At 46.2% G+C, this 13505-nt stretch overlaps 1 long non-coding RNA gene across 1 annotated transcript; it reads right to left on the reverse strand.

Annotated features, from left to right (window-relative positions):
• Positions 1-5777: 5777 nt before the first annotated feature.
• Positions 5778-6841, reverse strand: LOC131483002 (uncharacterized). The gene is made up of 2 exons (XR_009247478.1): positions 6676-6841; positions 5778-5993 (listed from the first exon to the last, which is right to left on the reverse strand). It is a non-coding gene; the product is annotated as an uncharacterized LOC131483002 (long non-coding RNA).
• Positions 6842-13505: the final 6664 nt, after the last annotated feature.

A 13505-nucleotide genomic window follows, 5' to 3' on the forward strand; every position in this document is an offset into this window, starting at 1 on the left:
TGGGACCCTGCACCCGCGTGGGAGACCCGGAAGAGGTTCCAGGTTTCCCGGCTTTGGCGCGCACCAGCCGTTACGGCTCACTTGGGGAGTGAATCATCGGATGAAAGATCTTCCTCTCTGTCTCTTCTCCTCTCTGTATATCTGACATTGTAATAAAATAAATAAATCTTTAAAAAAAAAAAGAAAAGCACCCTGTAAATGTCTGTTGAATGAATGAAAGAATGAGTGTCATTCTTTAGTTTATTCATTAAGAATTCCTTGGACTGCCAGAAATAAACCCAACCAGCTGCAACTTAGTCACAAAGACGTCGAATTTTCTCATGTTGGGTGCAGAAGGAAGTAGTGTGGGGCTGGATGCTAGCGCCCAGGCTCACTCCTTTCTTTATCATGCTCAGTGTCCTGCCTGGTGACCCTACAGTGGCTGTGGTAGCTCCCTCAGGAGTTGCCATAGGGAGTTGGGAAGCCAATGTCCTCGGATGCTTCAGGCTTCACACCTGGGGCTAGAAGAGACACCTGCCTAGACAGAAGCACAGAGGTCCTACTGGGAAGGAAGAAGGAGAGAATGTGCCTTTTGAGTAACTAGTTAGTGGACTACATGTATTACTCCACCTTTGAAGCGCATCTGGATCTGAAACCTGGATCAAAAGTTGCCGAGGAGGCAGGAGCTGGTGTTGTGGCACAGTGGGATAAGCTACTAGTCAGAGGCCAGTTCAAGCCCCAGCTGTTTCATTTCCCATCCAGCTCCCTGCTAATGTATCTCGGAAAGCAACAGGTGATAGTCCAAGTTTTTGGGACCCTGCTGTCTATACAGAGGAAACTCAGGTGGAGTTCCAGGCTCATGGTTTTGTCCTGGCCTACTCATGGACGTTTGGGCAGTGAACCAGCAGATGGAAATCTCTTTCTCTGTGTCTCCCTATATTTCTCGTTCTGATACTCTGAATTTCAAATAATAAAAAAATTTTAAAACATTAAACTAGGTGTCAATACATTAAATATCTCAAACATTTCGATGATGACAAACTTTTTTTTTAATATTTATTTTATTTTTGTTGGAGAATCGGATATACAGAGAGGAAGAGAGATAAAGAGGAAGATCTTGCATGTGATGATTCATTCCCCAAGGGGCCCCAACAGATGGAGCTGAGCCAATCTGAAACCAGGAGCCAGGAACCTCTTCCAGGTCTCCCACACGGGTGCAGGGCCCCAAGGCCTTTGGTCATCCTCAACTGCTTTCCCAGGCCACAAGCAGGGAGCTGGATGGGAAGTGGAGCTGCTGGGATTAGAACCAGTGTCCATATGGGATCCTGGCATGTGCAAGGTTAAGACTTTAGCCGCTAGGCCACCACACTGGGCCCTGATAACAGCTTTTTTTTTTCTTTTTTGAGATTTATTTATTTATATTGCGAAGTCAGATATATAGAGGAGGAAAGACAGAGAGGAAGATCTTCTGTCCAGTGACTCATTCCCCAAGAGACCCCAACAGCTGGAGCTGCACCAGTCTGAAACTAGGATCCAGGAACTTCTTCTACATCTGCCACACGGGAGCAGGGTTTCAAGGCTTTGGGCCGTCCTCCACTGCTTTCCCAGGCCACAGCAGGGAGCTGGATGGGAAGTGGGGCTGTTGGGACTAGAGCCAGCATCCATATGTGATCCTGGCATGTGCAAGGTGAGGATTTTTAGTCCAGTGGACTGCTGAGCTTCTCATACTGGCGTGTGGAATTCGGTTTCTGTGGGTTCAGAACACCCAGCTCTGGGAGTAGAGGTAGCTTCATGTTGCCTGATTGGGAAGAGTGGCGGACATGCGCCTCACAGTGGCCATCTTGGGGGACAGCTGCACTTTGCAGCTCACATTGCATGGGAACTAAGATGGGTTACTATACTGTGCTGGGTCAGCTTGTCAGATCCTACTCTTGCTTTTCATTTAAAAAACTTTGTTTTCTCTTTTATTGAATAGCAAACATTTTCCTCTCACTGGTTCACTACCCAAGTGTCCTCAACAATCATGGTGGACCTGGCTGAGGCTAGGAGCTTCAGTTCAGTTCTCCCATATCGCCTCCCAGGGTGTACCTCAACATGCAGCTGGGTTCCATACCTGGGTCTCTGATACAGGGTGACAATTTGATTGCTACGCCTAACACCGATCATTCTGTTTCTTTCCAAAAAGAAAAAAAATCACAAAAACACACATAAATGGTTTTACAAAGACAGCATGGGAAAGCTTTCAATGAAAAATGACAGCTTGGGAATCTTCAAGTACTGTAGCATAATTTTCTGAATCTGGAGAGGGAGGGGAGAGTTATAGCTATAGTTCAGGCTGAGCAGTAGGAGAGTGGCCACTTGCACATCGTCCCTTCTCGTCTATGGCATCCTGTCTTTATGTGTGAGCTGCTACAGGTAGCAATGTTGAGAGAGAGAGGAGGAAGGAGGAAATGGGGAGAGAGAGAGAGAGAGAGAGATATGGGAGACAGGAGTAAGGAAAGATAGGAAGAGAGCACTGAAAAGATACTTTGTATGTGTGTTTTTTAAAGATTTATTTATTTTTATTACAAAGTCAGATATACAGAGAGGAAGATCTTCCCTCTGATGATTCACTCCCCAAGTGACCGCAACGGCCGGTGCTGCACTGATCCGAAGCCGGGAACCAGGAACCTCTTCCGGGTCTCCCACGCGGGTGCAGGGTCCCAAGGCTTTGGGCCGTCCTCGACTGCTTTCCCAGGCCACAAGCAGGGAGCTGGATGGGAAGTGGAGCTGCCGAGATTAGAACCGGCGCCCAAATGAGATCTCGGTGTGTTCAAGGCGAGGATTTTAGTTGCTAGGCCATGCCGCCAGGCCCTGTGTGTGTGTTTTTAGCTTTATTTATTTTAATTCGAAAGGCTGATTTACAGAGAGAAAGATCTGTCCACTAATTCACTCTCCAAGAGGCCACAATGGCCAGAGCTGAGCTGATACGAAACCAGGAACTTCCTCCAGGTCTCCCACGCTGGTGCAGGGTCCCAAGGCTTTGGGCCGTCCTCGACTGCTTTCCCAGGTCACAAGCAGGGAGCTGGATGGGAAGTGGAACAGCTGAGATGTGAGCCAGTGCCCATATGGAGACAAAATTTGACCCCATCTCAGCCCTTGACCTCCAGTTCCAGCATAGTCCCAAGTTCAAAGTCAGCCTTTTGGGGCCCAGCGCAATAGTTCAATTGGCTAATCCTCCCCTTTCTTGCTCTCCCACCCGCCCCACTAGCACTGGGAAGCTGTAGGGCCCCTCCCTCCTCTCTCCAGTTTAAGGGCATTCAAGCTGACTCTCTTCCCGCCGCCCAGCTGCCAACCCTGAAGTCAGCCTCTGGAAGTCTCCTCCCTATCTCACAGCAGGCTGGCGTTTCTGGGGCCCCGGCACTTGCTGAACCTCAAGTGTGGCTGTTCCCTGGGAAAGCAGTGGAGGATGGCCCAAAGCCTTGGGACCCTGCACCCGTGTGGGAGACCTGGAAGAGGCTCCTGGCTTCAGATTGCCTCAGCTCTGGCTGTTGGGTCCATTTGGGGAGTGCACCATTGGATGTAAGATATTTTTGTCTCTCCTTTTCTCTGTAAACCTGACATGCCTTTCCAATAAAAATAAATAAATCTTAAAAAAAAAAGAGAGAGAGAGAAAGTAAAAAGAAAAAGCAGCAAAATGTGGAGAAGCCACATGGAAATGGGGAAAAAATGCTTAGCTGAGCGCTTTATTCTCAGAACCACCAGGGGGCAGCAAAGTCTGAGTCATAGACGATTTCCGGTGAGGAAAAAGAATTGATATTCTAGAAGTCCAAACAACGAAAAAAATGGATAATGAGAGCCAAGCTGTCCTCCAGAAACCTTTTTTTTTGGGGGGGGGGGATTAAACTTATGAATATATACTCCCAGTATCCTGTAAAATACTTGTTTCCTTATTTATTTTTTCCTGTTTTCTTTATGATTTCCAAGTGTGTAACACAGTACCCAGTAAAGACTTAAATATATAAAAGGTTTAGCTGGATTGGATTTCCATTGCTTTGTGAATCTTTTATCTTTCTGAGTCTTCTTGTTTCCCTTCCAGTGTGTGTCCTGAGAAGTGTTGCCAGCCCATTCTCTAGCTTCCTGTGGTTTTGCTCTTTGAGTCCATAGTTATTTGTGGGGTACTCATTGGTTCTCGATGTTGAAGACACAAACACACAAGTCACACTTGATTCCTGTCCTTACCTTCCCCTCCTTGCTTGCTGCTCCGACTTCCCACTCTGTAAGTTCATATTTTTCTTATATGCTCTACTGAACTTCAAATGCTCTCTTCCATTTTTTTTTTTTTAAGAAAAGTTTGTTTGGAAGGATGGAGGGGAGACAGTGATATCTTTCATTTACATTTTATTCCCAAAATGTTGGCAATAACCAGGCCTGGGCCAGACAGTTCCATCTTGAGCTACCATGTGGATGGCCAGGATACAAACACACGGGCCGTCTTTGCTTTCTCAGGCCGTTAGGAGGAAGCTGGGTTGGAAAGCAGAGCAGCTGGGACTCCGACCAGCACTCCGACATGGCACACGGATGTTGTGAGCGGCAGCTTGACTTGTGCCCCAACACCTGACACCACAACCCCACCATTTCTGATATTCTCTTTTGTTATTAAAATCTATTTATTTAAAAAAATATTTTTAAAAGATTATTTTTTGTTGGAAAGGCAGGCTTACAAAGAGTAGGAGGGACAGAAAGATCCTCTGTCCTCTGGTACATTCCCCAAGTGGATGCAACGGCCAGAGTCGAAGCCAGGAGCCAGGAGCTTCTTCCGGGTGTCCCACGCAGGTGCAGGGCCCCAAGACTTTGGGCCATCCTCTACTGCTTTCCCAGGCCACAAGCAGGGAGCTGGACGGGAAACGGGGCTGCTGGAACATGAACTGCGTTTATATGGGATTCCAGCGCCTACAAGGCGAGGATTTAGCCATTAAACTATTGCTCCAGGCCATGGAACAAAGACGTAGCATTTTCTGGACTCCTAGACAATGACCCAATACCAACAGAGTATCAGATTCTTCTTGTTTCCTCTGCTTTCTCTCTCTCTCTCTCTCTTTCTCTCTCCCCCTCTTCCTGCTCCTCTTCCCTCTTTTCCCCTCCCCTCCGCCTCCTCCTCCCTCTTCTTTTCGTACAAAAATAATTCCTGGGAAAGGGCCTGGAGACATCTCTAACCTATGCTTCCTGTCCATTCCCAAGATTTCTCCAAGGTTATGCCTTAATCCTGGGTTGGCAGTGTTGAGAGTAACCTAGAAGACCCCTAAGTGGACTCATACGCAGTCAACCCTGATTTCTTATGGCCATCAGAATATAGACGTCAGCTGCTTGGAGCAATGGCTTTGCCTGGGGGTCTGGCTACCATCTGAGCAGCCAGAGTGGAGGGGTGCGCCCCTCTGTGTGCTGGTCACAGAGGCTCAGTTTGGTCCCAGTCTTGTGGCTCACCACTGTAGAATCAGCCCTTCTATATTGCTGGTGCTTGGGCTGCAAGAGGTATTTCCCTAGAATGCAAGTATTGTTGCAGGTTGAATGCTCATCATTTGTATCAAATGAACAAGTGGAATGTTTCTTCTAGTGCCATCTCCAAGGACATTCACTGGGTCAGCAACAGAACACAGAGACGCACTCTGGGTGAGCCATGCCAAGGAGCTTACAGCAATGTTACTTTCATACAGACTAACTCACTGCATGGGTAGGTCAGTGCCTGGAGACAGATCATCTGTAGTTTTGGAAGAATCTAGGAAGGGTGTGGGGTGAATAAAATCAGACCAGGGCTGACATTTTAATTTTCAGTTAAAATTTTATACCTTGAATCGGTATGAAAGGCAAAGCTGTGCAAAGAAATGAGCAAGAATTCTGAATTCAAAAAACTTCCAGAAAGAGTCCAATTTATGTAGAACAATTTCGGCATCATTTTTTTTTTCATCAGGAATATTCCTTTTTCCTTGTTCTTCCTTCTGTTGTATTAAGCGTTCTCTCTTCCTTGTCCTCTGTCCCTAAGAGATAAGTAAACATAGCAATTAGTAAAGACATTGTTATGTTTAAAGACCACCTACCAAGGGGAGCTTCGCATCTCTGTAGCATCTCACTGGTGTCCTGGCTGCTCACTCCCTCCTGACAAAGGCTCCATCCCTGGATGATTATTAGCAAGCACAAGCAGGGCTTAGGCTCTGAGGGTGTGTAGGTTAAGTCAGGTCTGTTGTTGAGTGTGAGACCATTCCCTAGCCAGTCACTGAGGATACAGAGCCATCATCCCTGCCGTTCTCTCTCTTCCTGAACTCACAGCTGTGCCTCTCACTTGTGAAACCATTACATGTTGGGCACATTCTGAGGCCAGCATGGCAGTTGTGTGGTGCCAGGTGGAAAGTTAGGACTCTGGATGCCTGTCTGTCTGTTTATCGAGATCGATTGATCTATCTATCTATCTATCTATCTATCTATCTATCTATCTATCTATCTTTGAGTGAACTTAGCCAAATCATTAGCTTTTCTGTGCTTCAATTTTCTCAATTTTAAGAGTGCTCTTGAACTATCTTAACCCAGGACACCAAAATTTATCTCTGGTATAACTCCCCACCCAGGTATCATTTCTTGTCTATTTTTCTTTTTCCTTTCACTTGCTTTTTGCTGAAAAACCGTAGTCCTCAGGGTTCAGTGTCAAGGGACCCAAAGACTTACTGTTCAGGAAGACAGTATTTTTCGCAGATATACTTATGGTGAAAGTTGTTTCTGTTGCCTTGGCATCCAGAAAAGATGAAGGGCTCACATAAAAATGTCAACGTGTTGTAGTAGAATCTAGTCAGAACTAACTTACAGGTGCCTGCTTTCACTGGATAGTTGCAGTATTCTGTGGGGAAAAAAAAATCCCAGAGTGAGGTTTGCTTGACCGCCTTTGTAGCCGACTACTCAAACTCATCAGTTCACATCAGTCCATCTGATTTTAACATTGCAGAAGGGGACAGACTTTCTTAAGCATCCACTTGTGTGTGTGTGTGAAATGTGGCGATGATTCGAGATGATAGCCTGGGTTCATGATGTGGGGAAATAGGTGGAGAAGCAGAGGGAGGTAGCTCCCTGAGCTTGGAGTTGATGGCAAGAAAGACGTGGGGGATCCTCCACTGTTGGCAGTAGTCCTTCTTCGAGTCCAACAGATCTTGTTCCTTGATTCTCTACTCGCTTCCTACGGCCCTTGGAAGGGACATCTCATCTGACCCCCACCGCTTGACCCTCAAGGACACACATTTCAAAGCCCTTATCTGCACCCTCTGACCCACCAGTCTCTACAAATGCCTAGGTAGAAAGGCTACTTTACCCTCTCAATTTGCTCCCGAGGTGCAGGTTCTCCGTGCCTGGTCTCTCCCAGAGTCTCGGTCCACTCCCAGTCAGTGGCCCTCCCCGCTTTGTCTCGGCGCCCAGACTCACCTGGTCGGGCTGTGATCATGGAGGGAGGTGTTCAGAGCAGCAGCAGTGAGGACCACAGTGAAGATAAAGGAGTTCGTGTCAGTCTTTTTTTAAAATTAATATAAAGAGTACAGATCTCATAGGTATACTTCTAAAAAGATAACATACTTTCCAATGTCTGTCTTCAAGTTCAGCTACAGTTCTTATCCCCATTGGGAATTTCTCTCCTGGATTTTGAATATTTCATACATGCCCATTTAACTTGAATCAGGAAAAAATTGAACAAGCAGAATGGGAGTATCCTAAGCATGCAATTAAAGACCTCTGCAACTCAGTGTCAGAATTAACACAGTGCTGCAAGGTGTCTGTGTTGGAGAGACTTGAAATTCACATACAAGCCACACACACAAACAGCAACAAAGAAATTTCTAGAATATGCCAGACATCCGTCCAATTTTCATAATGTCTGGATGTCTTGTATTGAGATTTTGGGGAAAAACTTAGGTTGATTTGACTTTCGGTCATCCTCTTCCAATCCACAGAGGAAAATCAACCAGCGACCTCAGAGCTGTACTTTGAGATAAAGGGAGGACTTAATGCTGCCAGTTGGCAGTGATCCACCCAGGCTGCCTAGCTCTCTTTCTCCCCGTTCCCTCCTGGCTTCCAATTCTTCCTTGGCCTTACTTCCGAGGTGCCCGCTTTCACACAACTGAACTCTGAGATCATGAGGAAGCAGGTTCCCAGACAGCGCGTGGAGGAGCGTGGAGAAGGCGAGGAGCCACAGAGAGAAGCGCATGTATTTGGACTTCATGATGCCGCAGAAGGTAGCAGGAGAGGCCTGGACTGGGCTGAGGTTGTATCATGCAGGTGGACCTCTTTATGTTGCGAGGAGTTAAACCCACACCTCTGATTTAGTATCCCTGGGGCTGAAGCCTGGGCAGGGTATCCAGAGTCAGCCCAGTGAGCAGAACATTAAGTGCTTGGGTACCCAGCCATGTAGATTGAAAGTCCATGGTTTGTCAGGGCCCTGCTGTGGAACCTCAGCCTCTCTCTCCTCTCTCTCTCTCTCTCTCTCTCTCACATACACACTGACACACTTAGGAATCATGACCACTTGAAGCTCAGCACATCAACATTTTTTTTTTTGTTTTGTTTTGTTTTTTTAAGATTTATTTTATTTTATTTTTATTACAAAGTCAGATATACCGAGAGGAGGAGAGAGAGAGGAAGTGGAGCTGCCGGGATTAGAACCAGCGGCCATATGGGATCAAGGCGAGGACCTTAGCCACCAGGCCACACTGCCGAGCCCAACACATCAACATTTTTAAAAAAGATTTATTTATTTTTATTGAAAAGGCAAATATACAGAGAGGAGAGACAGGAAGATCTTCCATCTGATGATTCACTCCCTAAGTGGCCTCAATGACTGGAGCTGAGCCAATCCGAAGCTAAGAGCCAGGAGCTTCTTCCAGGTCTCCACATAGGTGCAGGGTCCCAAGGCTTAGGGCCGTCCTTGACTGCTTTTACAGGTCACAAGCAGGGAGCTGGATGGGAAGCAGACCGCTGGGGTTAGAACTGGCACGCATATGGGATCTGGGCATGTGCAAGGCGAGAACCTTAACCACTAGGCTATCGTGCCTGGCCCAGCACATCAACATTTTTATGATGAGTATAAATCAATTGTTATCGATACTTTAACAAATGTGAGAATTTCCAAATAAATTAAGCTTGAACTAGGGAAAATGCAGCGAAAACAATGAAATACATCCATAATGGATGATGAAGATAGTTATCTGTGACTTTTTCATCGATATCCTTTTTAAGCATTTAGAGAAGCATTTTGTCACAAAAGAGTGGTCGATTTTGTCAGTTACCTTTTTTTGCTTATTGAGTTGATGTGTTCTTGACTAGATTAATATGGCATGTTATATTGATTTCTACATGTTTATGTAAACTTGAATTCCTGGAACAAATTCCACTGGATTTAGTCATGATGTATAATTTTTTCAAGATTTTATTTAATTGTTTGCTTGTTTATTTTAAATAATAAATTCACTTTATTTTTGATGATATTTACATAGTTGAGAGGGATGCATGCCCATGTGGACCACCGATTAGGGTGGGGAGGGCCGAGGATGGGGGGAAGTGAGTGACACAATTGCTTCCAGCGTCTTTTTTTCTTCTGGTATCTGGGAAAAGTAGAGAGAAGGGGAGAGGGCGGCTCCCCGCAACCAACCACATCAGTACCTAGGAATGGAGGAAGGCCACCTGATGTCATCCCAGGGTCCCCAATGTGGAGCATGTTCTGAGGATAGTGCTTAAGTGGTTTTAATAATTCTGAGAGGTAGTTGGCTTCATTGCTCCAAGGTTGAGGAAATCCTTCCAAGGTCCATTGGCTGATCTAATCCACCTTAGAGTCTTGATTTGCTCATGTATTTGTCCGGGAGAGCTGTCCAATTTGTTCTGCCCTCCATGGTACTAGATGTTCTCTGCAGGCTTCAGTGAACTGGTTGTCATGTCCCCCACGAGCATCTGGGCATGCTCTCCACCGCACAGGCCTCAGCAACCATGGAGACCCAGTTCTGACACATGACTCCACATTCAGACCACAGATGCTGTAATTTTCACCACGGTTGGAGTTCTAGTCCAGTAATCCAGTTGTAGGGAGGTCCCCAAAGGAACCTTGCCAGAGGTGACCCCAACCTGAGTCCTGTGTGTAACCAGCCAGTGTGTGGTCCGGCTCAGTCCATCACACGTATCAGCCTATAAGCACACTGGTGGTTGCAGTCACCCAGTCAGTTCTGTCCCCAACCCCATTTCATATGCAAATCAGTGGGTGCTATGGCACAGTCTAACCCTGCCACCACACACTCTTACTTCAAGTACACCAGCAGGAACTGCAGCCTAGTGGGAGCACCCCCCAAAACTTCCACTAGGCCTGCCTGCAGCCCTGGCTCCTGTGCATGCCAGTATGTGCAGCAGACTGGTCCAACCTGTTCCACAAAAGAATTGTTTATTTTTATTGGAAAGGCAGATTTACAGAGAGGAGAGACAGATAGAAAGGTCTTCTGTCTGCTGGTTCACTTCCCAAGTGGGTGCAACGGCCTGTGCTGAGCTCCAACCCGAAGCCAGAGCCAGGAGCTTCCTCTGGGTCTCTCACATGGGTGCAGGGTCCTAAGGCTTTGGGGCATCCTTGAATGCCTTCCCAGACCACAAGTAGGGAGCTGGGAAAGACATGAACCAGCCCCCATATGGGATCTCAGCACTCATATGGGATGCCGGCGCATGGAAGGCAAGAATTTAGCCACTAGGCTTCTCTGCCGGGTCCTCTAACTTTTTTCTGTTGTTGAATTTTTTAATTGTTATTTATTTTTCATTCTTATACCTATACTTATAAGGCATATTTGCTTATAGTTTTCTTGTGATATTTTTGTCTCATCTCATAGAATGAGTTGTAAAGAATCTCGTCTTCTTCTGTATTTCAAACAAGTTTGTAAAGGATTGGTATTTATTCTATAAACATTTGGTAACATTCACTAGTAGAATCATCTGGGTTGGAGCTTTTTTTAAAAATTTATTTTTATTTGAAAGGCATGTTTTACTGAGAAGGAGAGGCAGAGAGAGGTCTTTTACCCATCGGTTCAGACCCTAGATGTCTTCTGATCTGGTCTCCTGCGAATGTGCACCCTGGGAGGCAGCAGGCAGTGGCCCAGGACCTGGGTCCCTGCCACCCCGGAAGCCACGTGGATGGGATTCCTGGCTCCAGGCTGTGTCCTGGTTCAGCCGTGGGCACCACGTGCAATTGAGGAGTGGACCAGCACGTGAAAGTTCTAGCTCTCTGCTACTATTCCTACAGAATAAAAAAGTAATTCATTAATAAAATATTCAAGAAGAGAATAAATTGTTTCCTACTGGGTGCTCGGGGCAGGAGGGAAATGGGGCATTGCTGTTTCTGGGTGCAGAGCCTTATCGTCCAAGAGGAAAAGCGTTGTGGAGCAGGAGCGGAGCAAGGGTTCCCCCACGGTGTGATGTGCTCAGTGGCAGTGCACTGCGCACGGAAGCAGGGCTGAGATGGCCACTCTGAGGTTCTATGTAGTCTACCACAACAAAAAGAAAGCAGAAACCTCTAACAGAAATGTACCGGAAGAAGACAAAACTGCAAGACAGCGAATGTAAGGGATCTTGAAAATGTTTGCAGAAAATGCAAATTATGAAAAAAAAAACCTGCATAGATTACAGAAATTATTTTGGCACCAAAATAAACCTATCTTTTAAAAAACATTTATTCTTTTTTTATTGGGAAGTTAGATTTACAGAGAGGAGAGACAAAGATTTTCCATCTGCTGGTTCATTCTGCAGATCAGCTGAGCTGATCTGAAGCCAGGAGCTTTTTGAAGGTCTCCCACACAGGTGCAGGGTCCCAAGGCTTTGGGCCGTCCTCAACTGCTTTCCCAGGCCACAAGCAGGGAGCTGGATGGGAAGTGGAGCAACCAGGATATGAACCAGCACCCATATGGGATCCCAGCAGATGAAAGAGAACATTTTAGCTACTAGGCTACTGTACTGGGCTCTAAGAATTTTATCTTCTATTTCCATCTTTTTAGTGAACTTTTTGAAATGCTTTTGTATTTATGTTAAAGTAACTAGGTTTGAGCCATAATGAAAATATTCGAATTTGTCTGACATATTCCTGAACTAGACTACATTCACTTTAGTAAGAAGACAGAGTTTGTAAGAAAAATTGAATCTAGGGCCCGGCGCCACAGCCTAGCCGCTAAAGTCCTCGCCTTGAATGCGCCAGGATCCCATATGGGCGATGGTTCTAATCCTGGCGGCTTTAGATCGGCGTAGCTCCGGCCATTGTAGTCACTTGGGGAGTGAATCATTGGACAGAGGATCTTCCTCTCTATTTCTCCTCCTCTCTATATTTCTGACTTTGTAATAAGAATAAAATAAATCTTAAAAAAAATGGAATCTAGCTGTAGAAATGTATATAAATAATAGATTCTGTGTTGAAGACAGTAACAGTAAAGGAGTTGGTAGCGCCTCCTGGGGGTGAGGATGCTGAGTCAGTATTGGGAAGGAATGCAGAGGGCTGTGACCTCCAAGGAGCCAAGGTCCTTGGGTGTCCTGCAAGGAACAGCCTAGGCAGTGGCAGGACTGCATGGAAGATGGAGATGGAGAGCGTTTGGGTTAGGAACCTGCTAGAGTCCTGGTTGCCTCTGCATGCTTCACGTGGATGCTCCTGAGTTCTGGGGTGGCAGGTAATCAATCACACGGATTTTAATCTCCTTAGTACTTCGTTGGTTATGTGAAAATAAGGGATGAGAGTGTGCTGGTCTCTCCACATGGGAGCAGGTGCAGTGTTCCAGTTCAGGATGTGCGTGACCTGTGAGACTTGGGATGAGAGCTTTATGAGGTGGAAACCAGAGAGAGCCATTAACTCTAGTTAATGTGTATTTTAATGAAACCGTCTCGACTTTGTCCAGTGGAGAGCTCTTTTTTATTTTTAAAAGATTTATTTTATTTTTATTGGAAAGGCAAATATACAGAGAGGAGAGACAGAGAGGAAGATCTTCCGTCCAATGATTCACTCCCCAAGTGGCCGCAACGGGGCTGCCGGGGTTAGAACTGGCGCCCATATGGGATCCCGGTGCGTGCAAGGCAAGGACCTTAACCACTACGCCATCGCACCGGGCCCCAGTGGAGATCTCTTAAAGGAAGGGCACTGAGAAGGGCTTTGTCACCCAGTGAGCCCAGCAGTGCTCTGTCATAGTGAGAAGGTGTTTTTAATCAATCAGGTGCAGAACAGGTCGTGCTCAGCTCTGTGGTGCTGGCTGGGATGCTAAAACCCACCGTTAGGACCTCATTTGGGGCTCCCAGGATTCAGCAGTGTAAGGACGAGAAAACCGCTCCTGATTTACAGATAGCCCTCTGCCACACATTAAACCTCAGGAAAAGGTGAAAAAATATTTACAGCCCCATTTTGTTGAAAGACAGAGGGAGGAAAAAAAAAAAAAAACGTTTCCCACAGAGCAGAGGAAACTTACATGCTTGGGGGGAAATTGGAGGAAATAACCCATGTTTGTCTATTTCATGTGAGGAGA

Source organism: Ochotona princeps, chromosome 22, assembly GCF_030435755.1.
Source record: "Ochotona princeps isolate mOchPri1 chromosome 22, mOchPri1.hap1, whole genome shotgun sequence".
Taxonomy (NCBI): domain Eukaryota; kingdom Metazoa; phylum Chordata; class Mammalia; order Lagomorpha; family Ochotonidae; genus Ochotona; species Ochotona princeps.